Source organism: Stegodyphus dumicola, chromosome 9 (genome assembly GCF_044657685.1).
Source record: "Stegodyphus dumicola isolate Sdum_Otavi_A_Nest chromosome 9, ASM4465768v1".
Taxonomy (NCBI): domain Eukaryota; kingdom Metazoa; phylum Arthropoda; class Arachnida; order Araneae; family Eresidae; genus Stegodyphus; species Stegodyphus dumicola.
The window spans coordinates 48,366,705-48,385,365 of record NC_140776.1 but is presented as its reverse complement, the minus strand read 5'-3'; the positions used below and the strand labels follow the sequence as shown (position 1 = coordinate 48,385,365).

General features: G+C 32.7%; 1 protein-coding gene across 2 annotated transcripts in view; it reads left to right on the top strand.

The window, feature by feature from the left end:
- The window catches only part of LOC118193417 (uncharacterized), a 255,341-nt gene that overhangs the window by 4,206 nt on the left and 232,474 nt on the right, over window positions 1-18,661 (top strand). The window contains exon 1 of one of the 2 annotated variants that reach the window (XM_085823414.1): window positions 3,685-3,938. The exons of the other annotated variant lie outside the window; for it this stretch is intronic. The gene's annotated coding sequence lies outside the window, so the exon portion shown is untranslated. Of the gene's footprint in view, window positions 1-3,684; window positions 3,939-18,661 lie in introns of those variants that run through there. 2 annotated transcript variants of the gene reach the window in all.

Here is an 18,661-nt window from a genome sequence, read left to right as displayed (position 1 = left end):
TTAAATAAAAAGGTTATGCAACCAAATGCTTTCCCTCTGTATTACTTTTAAAGGAATGAAAAAGCAATTATAAATAAAATAATGAATGTAAAAAAATGTATGGCGACAATTAAACACACTATTGGGAATTCTAAGGATATACTGAAGTTAAGAATTTCTAGTTTTTTTCGTTGAATTTTACGAGTAAAAGCCGTGCGAAGAAAGTGATGTTTAATAAATACAACTAAAATAGCAAGTCAAAAAGGTGGTCATCTTTATTAGAAAAACTGAAAACGTATATCATAAACTGAAAAAGACTGGAAAATAAATGCATTGCAATACCCTGTAGAGAATTTTAAAGATTTGCTGCTTTTAAAAATTTTGTGATGGTTAAGTCATTAATTCATGTACTACTGATCAGAGAATATACTACAGTCGATGGAATACTTTTAAATCAAAGCATGGGAATGGATGTGTACATGAGCATGTATCGTTATCATTGTGGATTGTATGGGAGAAAAGAATAATTAAAAATGAGTAGCGTTTATAACTAACATTGAGCCATAAAGGTTATAAGGTTATGCACAAATTATATTTTATTTACCAAACGATATTTGAAACTGATAGTTTCTTTTCTTTTTCTTCTGCTATTTCGCCAATTCCGTGTGTTGGAACTGGTGAGGGGTAATGTACTGGCCGCATGAGAGTTTTTAGCTTAGTTGCTGACTGACTAAAATCCGTTGTGACTAGTATCATAGGCTCAAGTACTGGTAAATTATATTTAATTTGGATTAATGTTTTTAAATAAAATAATAAAATTTTAAATGAATAACAAAAATTACGGTAAAATTAAATAAAATATTCATTTACATTCCCCGCACGAAATTTTTGCAATTCTAGATTCGCAGTTTTACTACATTTGGCCTGTTTGTGTTGGCCAAAGCACACGTCGTTTCACTTTTCAAACTGTTGCCACCAAATATTATCGCCCTGTATTATATTTAAAGAAACTAAATAATGAAGAATTTGCATGAATATTTCTCGCACTGTGAAAAAACGACGGTATCTAGAGCCATCCAGTTTTGAATAACGTAGTCTTCCACTTGAAGATTTGCACCTGGCCCAAATTCGAATTTTGAATTTCGAATTAATTTTATTATCTGTTTTATATCTTGTGAAATTTTAATAAATTTTTGATAATCGAACTCAACGATTTCAAAGCCAGGAGTGGCAAAACTGCTAAAACATTTTTATCTCCAGCGCGGGAGACTGCATAGAGGAAATTATAAGGATATGCTGTCTTTATATTTTGTGATTTTCCTGTTGAACTGAGTTTTAATGGCGTAAGTGCGAAGAACTCGATATTTATTAAATAAGGTTAACACACCAAACGTTAATAATAAAAAGAAAAAAAAAAAAGGGGGGGGGAGTTTTGCAAGCCATCTTACTAAGAAAATTGAACTTTGAACTTTTTTTCGAACAAACAGTATTCTCACTGTAATTTCGAACAAAATACTTTTTACAGTTATTTTTGTGAACAAACTTTATATTGGCATAGAAAAGTATTTGGCTACAGCAATATTAATATATTAAGTTGAGCAAATTATTGTTAATTATGGAAGTATTTATTGTATGTAAATAAAAGCAATAATTTCCATATTCAAATGAAATACAAAAGTTATTATGATTATTGTTTTCCCATTTTACAGCCTTTTGAACTTAGAATTTTAACTGAAAATGAAGCGCTCTTTCTGACCAATGTTACAGAATTTTGAATTCGAAATTTTAATTAAAATCACATTATCTATCGCAGTATGATAGCTAGTACTAACTATCATACTGCGATAGATATGTAGAGACATTAGGTTTTCTGAAAGCAGGAGAGATGAAAAAATAAGCAACGCCTTCGCCGGGACGCGAACCACAGGCCTCTCGAATACGTGCCAAGCTTGCTGACCACTACACTACGAAGGCATGCTAAGAAGGGGGAAGAAATACCTTATAGATATAGTGAACGAACCGAACTAATAACCGAACAGGATGAATCATGTTCGGTTATTTTACACTTTAACGGGATATAGATCATTAGTATATAAAACAATTTGTTAAAATGTGGAGTTATAATTTATCATACACCTGATAAGTTATTCAGTGAAATGTTATGTATAGGTATTTTATGAAATAACGGATTTCATACTTTAACGGTACCACATACATGAAATAAAAGAACTAAGCTGCATTTAAGGGGTGTCAGCAACCGCTGTACCGAAAATATTAAATTGGCCATTTCCGATGTACCTTTTCTCAAAATCTGCTGTAGATACAAGCTTGAAATTTTTTGTGTAATTAAAGTATACCTATCTGATTATACTAAAATGATCTTTTGAAACATTTTGACTTTTAGAGTAATTTACAGAATATTTTGTTAGGCATAGTAAAATTTAGCACTTTTCTCGCACAAAAGAATTTTTTAATTTTTTTTCTTAGTTTATCACAAAAAGCTCTTTACAGTAAATATTAGGAAATCTAATAAATAAGCTATAAAAGTTTTAGATAACCTGTGAGCAGTAGTTCCTGAGAAAAGGTACATCGATTATCAAAAAATCACGTTTGGAGGAAAACGCGTTTTTATGTAAAAATCCTCATTGATCAAAGCATTCGATGACAAATTAAAACTAAATTTTTTACAGTTCTAATTTTCATAGAGGTTAAAGAATGGTATTTTTAGAAAGATAAAAATGTAGAGAATTTGAAAATGCAAAAATCTGAAATCTGAATTTTTTGAAGATTTTTGGGTTTCAACACCCCTTAAAATTGCAATTACATAATATTTCTTCTCCTGTCTTCTATGAATTCAATAAGTATTTTGAAAAAAAAAAAAAAAAAAAAAAAATGTGAAGGGAAAACTTTTTCTTACATTTATTACGAATGTATTCATTGCTTATTTTGCAAAGGAATGCCGTGAATGCTATCAGTTAATTGCTAGAAGTTTCGTCATTTGTCACATGACACACAGTTTCTGATATTTCTTATCATAACCCAGTGGACGCATTGCGAATCATATTACCATCGAAAACACATGTACACGTTAAATTATCATTTCGAAACTTCTTTAAGATAGGATATTCCGTTGTTTATGAAGAAATACTCTCCCGTTTAAAACTAACATTTATAAGCATAAAAAAGAAGCATTTTCTAAAAAAATATTTAATGGAACTGGCTACCTAATATATAAAACCTTAACAGTTAATTTCATAACTAGTAATTTATAGAAGTTAACAAATTATAAATATGTATGAAGTTTAAATTTCGCTGTCAGATATAAATAAATATCTGAAGAAGAAGTTACAAATGTTAGTGAATGTACATCTACGAATTTTTGAATTTTAAGAAAGTGTGCGATCGCTTTTCATGCTAGTGAAAAAGATAGGACAGAACTGCATACAAAAGAATTTTGCGAATGCATTAAAATTCGAGAAAGTGATTTCTACTCTTGCACGAAGAATTTATTAAATCTCTGACCTTGGAAGAGAGTAATATCTTGCAGCTGTTGCGTGAAGCGCATACCAACCACATTTTTTTAACAGTTTTAAATCTGCAGATCTTGCTGATGGCTTGTTGATGCCATACTTGGGGGGGGGGGAGGGGAGAAACCGGTCTCACTTTTGTGTGAGTGAATAAGCGTTATCACCCAGAAGTAAGTCCCGCCAGACTTCATATTTTTTATTCCGTATGAATTCAAACGAGTTCCATCAAGTATGAGATTAAAGGAATACCAAATATAACACAAATCATACACTTCTTTGCATAAGAATTTTTTATCTTGAATCATCTGCAGTTTCTGTAGCCAGTTTGTTCCGATACACAGGTCGAAGTAGGAGCTGCAAGGTCCAAAGATATCCGATTGTCATTCGAATGCCTGTTACGACGGACTATTGCTGAGCGAATAACTTTCTCAAGTAGGTGTTATAATCTTTTTTTCACTCTTGCCGCGCTCTCCGAATGAAAGTTTCAGCAAAAGTAAATTGTTTTCGGAGATGTATTTAATCTTGTTTAGGTATATTCATGCATATTTTTAATGTCACTCTGCTTTGTTTTCCAATGATAGACAGCTCTCCATAACAAAGGTTCCATCAAATGATATTTTGTAACATTTAAAACCTTTTCAGCTATCTGCAGTAAAAGCAACCTCAGGAAGAGCAAATGTTTTTAAATAATGCAATTTATTCAAAATCATGTAGCATAATTAGATAACATGATATTATAGTTCGCGTATTTGCGGAGATTTCATTATAAAATAATCATGTAATTATAATTTTAGCCATTCGGCATATTGGCTAAAATAATATACAAACCAGCGGTAGTTTTCTAATATGTACAAATTATTGATGTATTGCCAACCACCACCTGAGTGGTGAAAAACCGAAAATTGGCAGTATATTTCGGCGTATTTAACTGCTTAGTCGACGACCAGCGATTATTCGCGAATTTTAGCGACCAATATTGAAAATTCATAATCATAACTAAACTTAAAATTGTGAAAACACTTTTTTTTTAAGGTTGTAAAACGTCAGTTCCCCTCCATCCATCAGATTTAAAATAACAACGTTTTCAGTTTACCATTAAGTAAAGTTATTGCAGTCTTGCAAAGAGAGGGGTATTTTACTCGCCATCTGTTAAAGTTATACTATACCATGACAAGAAGCCGTATGGTCATGTAATGCAAAAAATTTGTCAGAAAAAGAAAGGCTTTGGCGTCAGCAACTGGTTCACTACTTCAGCAATCATATTTCTGGAAAGGATAAGTTGCTACTGCCGATTTATAGCCACCGAAAAATAAATTAGAACTCACACCCCATTGCACCTAAATTTAAGACTCTTTGGTCTCTGGTTAAACCGATAAACATCTGTTTATTTTGAGTTCAATACCCGACAGGCGAGTCGGACTGATATCGAATGGAATACCGACTGAAATCGCTGAACATTGATAGGTGGACTTGGCTTCAAATCTCGTTGAAGGTCTTGACTGCTTGGGACTTTTAATGGCTTTCCCCATGAGCCAGCTTCCCTTAAATTTCTCCATGATTCCGATCACTCCCCTTAGGGACTTAGCTCTCGCATATTTTGCCGTAATCAAAATAATACAGTTCTATCCAATCGAATCTTGGCAATGCGTCTGCTGAAGTGATTTCCCCCCCCCTTCAATTCTAGGTTTGAGGTGGATACGAGGGCAATTTCATTTGGTTTTTGACTTTTAAAATCTCCTTTCCTTCTTATTCTACCCATCTAGCCTTCGAGTGCTTTATCATGTAGATTACCTACTTAATTGTTGGTATAGTATCCTAATTAGTAAAATCAAGGCTTTGTTGTACAATTTAATAACATGTTATTTTAGTGCTTTGTATTTAATTATTGATGCTGTTAAAGGTAACTGCAATAATTAGAAAATAGAATTTCCATAAACTCCTATCATTTCAGTCTTTGAATAAGCTGAATGTGTTTAGTCAAGCCAAAATTTTGACCGAATTTGCAATAGCAAATTAAGAATTTATGCTTATTTGAATTAATCCATGTAGAATTTGTCATAACTATTATCAAGAATTAAAAAAATTATCTTTTTAATTCTTTATTCCTTAATTTTATTTAAAATTCTTTAGTTTTCTGTAAAGAGTCGGAATTTTCTGTATATTGGATCGGATATTTTAATAAAGACCGCTTATTTTTTTTACTTCCTTCTAGGTCCAGAATTCTTGCCAGTGTTGATTTTAAATAAACTTATATTATTTCGTTTGAAAATCGATCTTAATTCTTTACTTTTTAAACGACATCCATCACCAGAATCTTTTCCGAAAAATATCAGTGAGGGTACTAGTTTCTATTATATACAAAAGGATGCATATGAAGAGAATTTTCGCAGAGAATCTATCGTTGTTCTATTCTGTTGATGTCCTTTTCCAAGCTAATATTTCAAGGTAAGACTTCGAGATATAGCGAATCACAAAAAGCATTTTGCAAGACCAGCAAATTGAAAAGACTTGAAACATAATTAAAGCAGAAAATATATATATATATACTGGTAACATATACTGGAAAATATTCCTAAGGAAAAAGAATGCCTTTGTGGAGAATTTTTGAGGGAAATTTTCTCATATTTACGTTACGTATTGGAAAATTATGAAAACGCTCATATAGCCAGCTTATTTGCTGTTCGACTTCCAGTATTCAGGAATTTCTTGGCCACTAAGAAGCCGCAAATTGACGGAATTAATTACTTTAAAGAATTATTATACTTTAAACCATGGCGAAAAACGCGAAAGAATTAAAAGATCAATTTCGGTAGCTAAGAAGATGAAAAAACTCAAATATAGGGGATTCTTGGGAAGCACGGCATACTTGGTCGCCGTAATTAAAGGAAAGGTTGTTAGCACACATAATTTTTTTTTTTGGAACACATAACTGCTCATTTTTTAATTCTGTTGTTTAAAAATCTGGAGAATCTACTTCTATTTTCAAATTCATTTTTATTTAATTTTTCTGGAATTATATTTCAATTCCATTAATATTTACGTATGTTCTTACGCAGTAAATACCAGGATGCATTTTTCATTTCATCTCTGTATCTGTAATTAAACAATGAAGAATATATCTGTAGGCATATATTTTTCGTGCATTGTAGATAAACGGTGGTAACTAGAATCACCAAATTTTGAACAAATGTACTCTGAAATCCGAATTTTGAATTTATGTATTTTTATTTCATGTTTTTGGGCAAATTTAATGAAAGTTTTATTAAAAATTCGTGGAATTAAAATAATATATTGCACTCGACAAAATGCAAAATATTTATCTTTCAAATATAATCACAAAAACTCAGCAATTTAAAATAAATATCTCTCCCGGCGAAGCTAAGGTATTCTTTTTCAGATTTAGTCGACAAACTCAGCGATTTAAAAGAAATATATTGCCGCTGCCCGAAAAAAAGTTTTTTATGTTCGACAGGCGTGCTGTATTTCGCAAAGTGCAAGATTAATTTTTCTTTTATATTTAATCTGTCTATTGCTGATTAAGCAACTATGCAATTTCAAAGCAACAAATGCAGTTCTTTAACTGTGTTATTATTAATCAATAGCTGAACTTATTTAAATCACTGTATATCTTTTTCTCTTAAAATAACTTATTGCGGGCGGCTGGCCGCGCAAGCGACTAATAAGGATAATATGTATTGGGCAGTCTTTATTTTAAAGGTGAAGACAGATAAGGAGGTCTTTAGTGTTAATCTTATAGATACAGGTACAGGTAAAAGTAGGCGGGACAACCAGAAATTGAACATGGTTGTATAGGTTATATTTGCATACAAACAGTTGTATACCTATACCTATATACAACATGGCTGTATAGGTATAGGTATAGTTCTGTGCACTGGCTGAATAAACCTCTGCAGAGAGATACCATTTTCCAGAGTCGAGAAACGTGAAAAATAAGCAATTGCCTTCGCCGGGATTCGAACTTCGGAGCTCCTGATACTAGTCAGAAGTACTTCCAGGTGGAATAGGAAGGCAAATGGTAAGGAAGGAGACAATACCTTACATATTTTTATGAACATTCAGTTTAAAAAATGACGAGTAACAAAACCTATTATGGAATATGGATTATATTATTTTTTAAATTTCAGTTGCTACTTTTATAGAAATTCTTTCTGAATTTAGCGACGTTTTAGCTACTTTTGCAGGTGTAGCTAATGACATTTGAAAGTGAGAGTTGGCATCCATGGATATGCTGCTGTTATCAATAATAGCGCGAACTGGAATTCTCTTTCCTTTTGAATTACAAGCAGATGCTATTGTAGTCGTTAATAACACAGTTTTTCTTCGTGTTAATAGGCAACTTCTTGTTTATAATTACATCACTGGAAGTTTCCGTTTTCGTTTTGTCTAACTGTTTATCGATGGCGCCATTGCTGAGTAAGCAATGATTATTATGTTTACAATAATTAAAAATTCGCGGCATGACACTTTCAGTTTATTGATAGTGCTTTGCCTTTGCCAGATAGTTCTTGCTCTTTGTGAAGTTCTTTTGCAGTGATATGGAAATGTGAAGCTTTCTGTACAAGAAAGTAAGATTTTGTACTTCATATAATTTTTCAATGTGAACGAAATATGTGTATCAGTGAGGTGTTAATAGTGTGTTAACTGTTACTCATAATCAGCTGAATACAAAAGGTTTCGAAAATTACATTAACAAATGAAAATTAGAATTACATGCATTGGAAAGTTGAATATTGTTTTTGAGTATTAATATGTTGTTTCTAAGGTCTGATTTAAGGGTTTTTCTTTTTAATTCATATTAGTGGTCTACCAAATATAAAATTATATATGTAGTGGTCCGTGAAGTTCTAAGGGTTGACGACCGCTGGTCTAGAAATATAACAAACGATTACAAAAAAAAAAAAAAAAAAAAAAAAAGTGTGTCTTAAATGCGTCAAAATATAGATAGTTACTACCTATTTTATTATTTACAACTTTAAAACAAATGCATAAATATTATAAAAATCCTTCATTATTATGTATCGATATATATATTTTGTACGATATATTATACCAATCTACAAAATAAGCTACGTACACTACAGTTCTATAAATGTTATTTTGTCTCTGTGATGATTTTTTCGAAAAACATTTACTTTTTTTTTTTATTTTGCTTTACTTTTAAAAGCATCGTATCAACTGCATCATATAAATATTGCAGCTCTATACTTTTTTTTACCCTTACATTCAGTTTTCAAACTATGTTTCTATTATTTACACTATATTAAAAAAAAAACAAGTTATATTCCATGAGGGAATATATGGTAAATATTCTAAAGAATTTATCATCAAGCAAGTGTTAAATTCATCTAAAATCAAGTACTAATCAGTCTAAGTGAAGAAAGTATTAACTATGTAAACGCGTTTTACTCAAAACAGCCATTTTGGAATTTCGTAATTTTGGTGTACAGGATTTATTTGGATTTATCAGATTATATAAAGCATACTAGGGCTATCTAAAGAAAGAATACTTTCGAGGAAAACTATCGAAGAGAAAACCATATCTGCGAGATATATGGAGAAAACCCATGCAAGTAGCTCATACGTCCAGCGATTCTATCCTTTCTACCGCTGATGGGTCTATCTGCCATGCAAGATAAGATAAAGTATGCAAAACTTTGAACTATTTAGTTATTTATATAATCAGCAAGTTCTTTCTGTGAACATGTCGGTAAATTATTAGTTCTGTTTGTTAGTGTTATTAGTTAAGTATTATAGCCATGTTCTGTGATTGTCAAAATTTTTATGCAGATTTCCAACAATGTAATATGTTAATATCCGTTATTATTCAAGAGTAATGGCGGTTCTGTAAACAGCGCAACGATATATTGACTCAAAATATATATTAATACATATTACAACAAGTACGAATACCATAGAAGTACAATACTGTCAATACTGTCACAGCTTTTCAAATTATCTCTAAGGCAAGATTTTATATATAAATAATGAAAGGAAAGCTTCTTCTAAAATTCAAGGGTAAAGAAACGTAAAAATTTGTTGACTGAAAAATGCAATCTTGAATGAAATATGAACCAAATAAATCTTCATAGCCACCACAATCTACCACAAAAATCAATTGCCTGAGGATAACGACCTTTTGACATGAGGTATATATTCCTCAGCTTAAAGTGGGCAAACATTTTTTATAGGTGACATTTGAAAGTAAGAGTTCGTATCCATGGGTATGCTGCTCTTATCAGTAATAGCGCGAACTGGAATTCTCTTTCCTTTTGAATTACAAATATTTGCTATTGTAGTCGTTAATAACACAGTTTTTCTTCCATGGGAATAGGCAACTTGATGAATTTTTATGAGAACCATCCGTTTATAATTGCACCATTGGAAGTTTCCATTTTTGTCTAACTGTTGATCGATGGCACCATTGCAGAGTAAGCGATGATTATTATGTTTACAGTAATTAAAAAAATTGCAGCAAAACACATTCAGTTTATTGATAATGCCTTGCGTTTGCCGGTTTGTTCTTGCTTTTCGTGAAGTTCCTTTTCAGTGATATGGAAATGTGAAGTTTTCCGTACAACAAGGTGAGATTTTTGTACCTTTCGTATTATTTTTCAACGGGAACAAAATATCAGTGAGATATTAATAGTGTTTTAATTATTACTCATAATGAGGGGCGTAGCCTGAATTTCCATAAAGACATGCTGCTGAACACCAAATGTTTCGAAAATTATATTAACAAACGAAAATTAGAATTACATGTATTGGAAAGTTGAATATTGTTTTTGCGTACTAATATGTTGCTTTTAAGGTCTTATTTAAGATTTTTTTTTTTAAATTCATATTAGTGGTCCGCCAAATATAAAATTATATGTGTAGCGATCCGTGAAGTTCTAAAGGTTGACGACCGCTGTTATAGACAACATTAAAACGGAGGATTTTAAAAATTATTACGTAAATTTTATGTACAAATCAAAAATTCGCATTTTTGCGTTTTAGCCAGTATTTTTTCAACTTTAAAAATCCGCAAGATTCCACTAAAGAAGATGCTTAAATTTAAAAAAAAAAAAAAAAAAAAAAAAAAAAAAAAAAAAAAAAAGGTAGTTCTCTAGAAAGGATAATTGTTTTCCTCAAAATAATTTCCGAGTTAGGCTATTTATTACGTCAAAGCCCTTGAGAATTTGCTGCGTTAGGGTGTGAAGAGGTATCTCCTAGAAATACTTTCTTTGGAGAAATGAGATCGTATTTTTATAATACATATGGCGGAAACAACAAGACGTTCATACTCGTTTACATGGAAAATTGGTTTTGGCTTAGTTCATTATGGAAAAATAAGCGAGTGGTCTCTGCCTAAGGAGGATGCCTTCATGGAGGGCGCCCATCACGGCCGAGCGGTGAAGTCACTGAACACTGGTAATTTGACGTAGGTTCGATTCCAAGCGAAGGAGGTCTAGCTGCATAGACGTTTTCACAGTTTTCCCCAAGTGTAACATATAAAAGCTAGTTTCCTCTAGCTTACGGAGTCCTTTACGGAGGCATCCATTATCTTAGACAGATAGTTATAGCATGTTTTTCCGTAATGAAACAAACCACTGGTATTTGGGGTCGCGAAAAATTACATTGGAGTCGCAAGGTAGATGAAAAAAAAATGTAAATAAATTTAATTGAATTTAAATGCATGATTTCCAGAATTAAAGAATCATATTTCAAAGCTGCCTACAGGCAAAAGCAGTCATCAAAAAATTGTAAAATTCTGTGGCGAATTTAATGAAACGATAGAAATTACTTTCAACCCCGCCACAAAAAAAAAAAAAAAAAAAAAAAAAAAAAAAAAAAAAAAAAGATTGGGCGTGGCAGGCACTATGATGCAGAAAATCCACACCATACCGTCGCTTTTGGGGAATGCATCGGAATCTCTAAGATAGGGCGCGTATTTTCTGGTTCCCAAATTCGGCATTTATAAGTATTCACTGCACCGTCTATATAAAAATGCGCTACGTCTGTCTGGAGGATATTCCAAGGCCAATCTCAATCGACCTTAAAGCGAGCAAGAAACTGAAGTGAGAACCTGCGCTGAGCTTTAAAATCATGGGGAAGCAACGGCCGCAGTAGTGAAAGTTTGTCAGGATAATATCGGAGGATATTCCGCAAGCTCTTACGGACAGTTGAATGTGACCTATAAAACGCCTTTGCTTCACGCCAGACACTGGTGCTAGCGTGAAAGTTTGAAGATGTGCCCTCTAACCACCTGAGACACAATCTCCTGTATTGCTTCTGAAGAAAATGGTTTTCATCTTCCAGGACGAACAGAAAACGATTCTCGTTCATCAGATTTCCTTATCATTTTCCAAAATTTTTTAGTATTCATTGGGCCTTTTTGAAGCCTCTTCAATGTCCGAAATTTCCATAGAGCAGCTACTGTGGAATTTTGGTAAAATAATTTTACTAACAAAGCACAATCACGAAAATTTGTCGTCATTGTAAGCAGCAAACATAGTGAAAACAAAATCTGCGCGAATGCTGCGGGATGTCGATAAAGATTTACATTTTGACTACTGGTTGTCAAAGTCCCTTTCAGATTTACCTTTATGGAAGAAAGTCGCGTTACAGATTCACAACCGTCAGGCCCAACTTGGAATACATCGAGGAACTGGCGAGAGCAGGCCAATACATCGCCTGCTGAAAACTAGTATAACCCCCAAAGTAAAATGCTCTCTGATGGTAGTATTTGTAACTAATTTTTCATTCGCTAGAAGACATTTTCATCCCTTCTTTAAGTCTCCCACAAAATTTAACGATTTTTCTGATGACTGGTTTGCCTGTAGACAGCTTCGAAATACGGTCCTTTAATTCTGTACATCACTGACAAAATCTCCTGAGAAATTATTTTAGTTTTAAAAATGTAAAATTCTATTAAATTTTAGAGAGATTACTCTATTTACAGCGTCTATCCTTTCTTTCTATCACAGCAGCAACTCTGGACAGATAGTCTGCAGTTATCTGTTGTCATAGAAACAAGCCCTGACCCATTTTTTTAGAGGTGTCTTGAAGTATTGTTTTTCAGTTTGCCATCTTGGTGAACTTAATGACAAACTGACTTTCTCTTTCCTGCTGCAATGTTTTTCCAACACAAAAATAACAATAAAACATTTACTTCTCTCATCCCTTCTTGAAATGCACTTTCCATTTTTCAACTAGTTTTAAACATAATGGCTAAGACAGTTCACCTGGTAAACAGATAGTAACATCGCTTTCGTTTCAAAGGACGTATACAAGTGACGAGAACTCAGATTCTGCTTACCATCAACGTGGCACATTTGTGCGTTTAATTATTATTTTGGTATAAAATTTTGTATTTAACTTAATATTTGTGTTAAATGAGCTGCTTTTCAAATTAAAAATCTGATGTTTTCTCATGGAAAAGCTGCTAAAAACTGGTAGGATAATAATAATAATAATAAAAATAAAAACACATTGATGCAAGAAATGACGAGAAGAGCGCTACGATTTCGCTTGCTTTACTTCTGCAAGGACCAGTTGGAGGTTTCTGCTTCTACAGAGTCGAGACATAAAGCAGTAAAAATAAACAAACGTATTCGTAAGTTTGACAGTAAGTTTACAAAATAATGGTTTTGTTTGTACTGAAGATGATGAGCCAAGGGCTAGTTTTACTAGCCCTTGGCTCATCATCTTCACAAACAAAACCATTATTTTGTAAACTTACTGTCTTTATTAGTTAACATACTGTCTAGCTTTATTAGTTAACATACTGTCATGAGAATCGGTACTGTCAAACGAGACACTGAAATTAGATAAACTGCAAATACATCAAAATATCCAGAATACAAAAATTTTGAGCAATTAGAATTATATTATTGATTGTTTTAATTTTTAGGTCGTCATGTTATTTCGATGTCATAAGTAGGGTCGCATTGCCAATAATTTGAATATCACTGAAATAAACTGAAAAACCAGCCTTCGTGGATCACCTTTTCGTATCCACGTTTCACATGCGGAAAACGAAGACAACATCCAGATCCTGGAATCGGGCCCAAGTCTTACTACCTACCTTTAGCGACTTTACCGCTCGGCAGCTTGTATTACTCACCTTCGGGCAAGGAATGAATTCCAGTCTTCAATGACCTTATTTACTTAATCTATGGGGGGGGTCCCAGTAAATGATTGTTTTGTTTAGTTAAATGCAGCAAACCATATGAGGGTTATCTGCTTAAGGAAAGCGTTCATAGGTGACTTTCTAGAATCTAGAGGAAACTTGCTGGTATTCATGTTAAGACGGAGGAAAACCCGAAACTTACCGCCTAGGCTGCAAGTTCGCTTGCAATCAAAGTCGGGGCGGACTACTAGTGTTCAACGATCTCATCCACTTTGCTATTGGTGGGTAGGGAGACAAAAAATATACAAATGCAAACATAGGTTTTAATAATTAAAAAATAGCAATTAACACAGTATATAAAACTGTAAATTGTTCTATGTTGAAAGCTAGACAAATACCCATAACCTTTTTCACTAAAAATTTTGTAGTTGTATCCTGAATGTGTCTTTTTATGCCTTCGTTTTAAACTCGCAACTGTAATTAGATTTTTTTATTTTTTTTCTTCTTTTCTGGTATTGTCTAAAAAATAATTTTAATTCCCTCCAGTACTTTTCTTTTTGGTACAAATAATGGTTTTTTGAGATAAAAGTTTTAAAATTTTAAATACTGTCATGAGAATCGGTAAAAATATATTACTGAATTCTATTTTCCAATTTCATTGTCTGCCTCTCTATCGATTCTTTGGCATAGCTGATCTAAGAATTTTCTGCATGACGTCAGGTTCGCCCACGCTGTCGCCAAAATGGACACCTTGGCGTACAATAAATGATGATAACCTAACATTAAAGAGCGAAGAACATACTTCATAAAGGAAAACCGTTAACGCACAAAATGCAGTCAGAAGAGTTTTCGCCTCGTTATTCTAGTTGTGATGCTTGCAGTTGAGTGTCATAAGAACCTTTTATTGAGACACTTGGCGCCATAGCATCATCGTATAACAAATATGCCGCTTATGCTTTTCAGTATTCTGAAGCATCGTTTATCTTGGTAATGAATATTTAGTACATTTCTTCTTTTGTTCAATAGCACATATTTAGTCGTAGATAAGGGGGTATTTTGTGAAGTTTACGGGAAGGAGAAAAATCCCTTGACTACCTTTTGTTGTAACTACATTTATATATTTGTTATATTTAAAAGGTTAATCGATCAAGGCAAAGCAACTCCACAGCCTGCCTTCGTGGAGGTTTGGTTTAGCGTATTTACTTATAACAAGGCATCCAAGGGCTATCTGCCTAAGGGAAGGGAGGCCTTCGCGGAGGAATTTCTAAGGGAAAGTGGCTCGAATCTTCTTTAGACATCAGGAAAGCTATGAAAACGCTCATGCAACCAACCCGTTCACCGGGATTCGAACCCCGGACCAAACTATCAGTATACAGCGACTTTGTCGCTCCACGCTACTGTACCCTTCGGGAAGGATTTTCTAAAGGAATCTCATCGGATCTTCTGTTATATTTGATATGAAAATATATTGTTACGATTTTGTATTTAGTTGACTATTTTTAGTAGAATGTTTTATTTCCCCGTGCAATACAGCGCGTGACGAATTTTAAGAGAAAGTTAGGTTGGAAAAGTAAAAGTACAAGAGCACGTGCATTTAACATTTAATAAAAGTTTATCTCCATAATTGATATTTAATTTAAATAAATGCAAATTACCATAATGTTAACTGTAACCGTAATTCTACTCTTTTGCTTTCCAGAAATTGCTAGAACTCTCTCGTGTGGCCGATTTAAAAAGCTATAAAAGCCGAAGAGAAACATCTCAGTTCAGTTGTTGTTTATTGATTGTAGCGAATTCGCGTTGAGATAAGATTCGCTTTCGGTGCGCTTTGGATTGCGTTCTATTTAACGTTTTAGTAGTTTAAAATATAACTACTGTGTGATATTGTGATACTGTACGAATATGTCTGAGGAAAAACCTAGCATTTTGTTACATTTCTTGTGATAAGAATAAATTTTATTAACTTTTTATCGGACTTTTGCATTCAGTCTATTACGAACTTCTACGCATCCAACAATATTGTTATATTTTAAAGTTTTCTGCAGAATTTGAGACATTTTCTATCAAAATTTGGCTTTATTTACAACTGATAAAAATCTTTGCGATCTGTTTTAGGTAAATTTGGATGAAATCTTCTATTAATGAGGGAATTAATCATGAGCTACGTCAGTCACATGATTTATAATTAATATATGCTGTGCATTGCATTGATATGTAATGTTCATATGTTCATACCTTATAACTGTTGTTCGGGCTCATGATATTGGTCTACGAATCACTAGTAGTAGTAGCTATCTGCCTATAGGAATATACCTACGGGGTTAGTAGTAGTAGCTATTTGCCTATGTATAGCTCATGAATTCATGAATTCTTCTGAATTATCGAAAGCCAACCGGTGGATACGATTTAAGACTTTTCGCATTGTGATTACTATGTGTATAAGGAGCGTGAACGTATGTAAACGTCCGAAAGATATCTTTTGTATGTTGGAGATGACTTTCTGGGTGACTGGAGATGGAAACATGAGAAAAATCCTCTGACTCGAGGACAGTTCTTCATCCATGATGCTTGCAGCTTTTGGTGAACGTTGTTTAAAGTATATGAGACGAAATTCTTTTTTTTTTTCATTTAATATTTTTAATTAGAAAGATGATCCCAAGTCTGTTTAGGTTTATTTGATTATGCCAAAGCACACGAAGGTTAAGTACCTAAGCGGAGAGATGCCTTCGTCGAGGACTTTCTGTGGGACACTCATTCTTATTCACGTCACGCATGGGAAAAACCAAGATGTCCATGCATCTAGCTCGTTCGCAAAGATTTGGATCCAGATCGAATTGCCAGTGTTCAGAAGTCTTAGCTACTCGACCACTGGGGATTGTACTGTTCAGATTTTATGTAGGTACGATTCCTCGCGACATTGTGCCATGTAGGAGTCACATACATATGTATTATTTTAAGACTCAGACAATCATGGATGTTCTAATATATACACTGCTGGCCACCGTAAATGCAACACCCTAAAAGAAGCATGCAAATAGCATGAAATTTACGACATAGCCGAAAACATCGCGGCAAAAACATCGCGGACGAAAACGTCGCGGAGAAAACAACGCAAGGCGAAAACGTCGTGCTACAAAACATCGTGGGAGAAAACATCGCAAAGAGAAAACATCGCAGTTCTAAAACATCGTCGTCGAAAATAAAGCGGTTCAAAAACTTCGCGGTTTAAAAACATCGTCGTCGAAAATATCGTGGTAAAAAATAAAGTATATACAAATCATCGCATGACGATAACATCGCAGACATGCTTTTTTCAGACATGCTTTAATAACTGTAAATGGATATTCCCGTAATGATTTGTGAGCGCAAGATGGAAAGAAGGATAATTTTTACTTTCATATTTTTATTAACTAATAAATTTTAGCTGAAAAAGTGAGGAGACTTAAGGATAGAAAATTAATGCAACTTATAGCACTTAATAGAATTTTAAACCGACATAGTTAACTAACAAAGGTCATTAATAAATCATTTTTATAAAGTTTTTACTGGTAATTTTTTATGAAAAGTATTATCTAAAAAAGATTAGAAAAAGGAAGGTAAGTAACTGCATGATATTGGTAAGACCTTATTTATAAAAAAATTGCTAAGTTAATTTTGAGATTATTTTCTTCACTTTTGTTGGTCTAATACTCTTATAGCGAAAATTATTTCTTGTTTTGTTTCAGTTTATTCTTAAAATGTCATTAAAATTTCAATGCACAGCGTGCAGTCAGTTACTTGAATGACGATTTGTTAGTTATGAAGAAAGTCAGCTATGCATAATATTTCAGTAGGATTTGGATTTATTAGATTATGCCAAAGCACACTACGGCTATCTGCTTAAGGGGTGGGATTCCTTTGTGGAGTACATTCTCAGGAACTGGTTCATATGCACATTATACTTTAGAAAAATCACAAAAATCTTCCTGCAGCTTTTTTTTTTTTTTTTTTTTTTTTGTTGTTTTTTAGAAATAATGTATACTTGCAGTGAACATTCTTGGTCACTATCTCCCTCTAAGACGAACAGTGTTTTTGAGAATAATAAACATTGGTTTTTAATCATTACGCAAGTTCACCACATTCTCTCAAGATTAAACAGATATGGAATTTTGAATAGTCGCTTTAAATAGGATTGCTTACATTTACTTTTAGATTTAGACATTTCTTATTTAGCACTTTAAAAGTATTATTTAATTTTTCATATACATTTTATTCGAAAATTTTGTAGTTACTTGTTGAACTTACAGTGGCCAACTTTCTAAGACAATTTTGAATGTTTTCTTCGGTATTTCTTAATTTTCAGAATATCTTAAATTATGCTCGCCAAAAATCTGTAGCGAAATTAAAATTAATATTTCTGAGTAAGATTCTATTTTGTAGCGATTCTTTGCCTAGCAACTTTGAAGCGACTAATTTTTCTTGTAGATTTTTAATTAAAGATAAAATTTAGTGAAATAAAAACTTAATCGAATTTCCTTTATATAGATTTCAAGGATAAAAACTGTACATATTTTATATTGTCTTTTCTTTTCACTGACTGAAACGTTTCAAGTACAATTTCTTTTTGTACTTATATGACAAATTGTTTGGAATAAGAAAAGATAACATTTTTATGAATCATATGAATACATATTTATGAATCATATATGCTTTAGAAACATATGATTTTGAATATCAATCATAATTAAATTTTAAAATCCGGGTTCGCTTCGTGCATGATTATTTTTTAATTAAAGTATCCAGAAAGAAATTGTTTAAAAAAATGAAAGTATTTAGTGCGTCTAGGCATTAAACTATTTGAAAAAGATATCTTGAAAGAAGGCATGTTAAGTTCCATAGTTTACGTTTTAAATCAAACAAAATTATCTTTTTGTTTTAATAATTTTACAAATCTTATTGTTTTTTTTTATCTGTAATTAACTGTAGTTTTAGTTTCTCAGTTCACAATAATAAGCAAAGATATACTGTGAAATAGCTAAGTCAA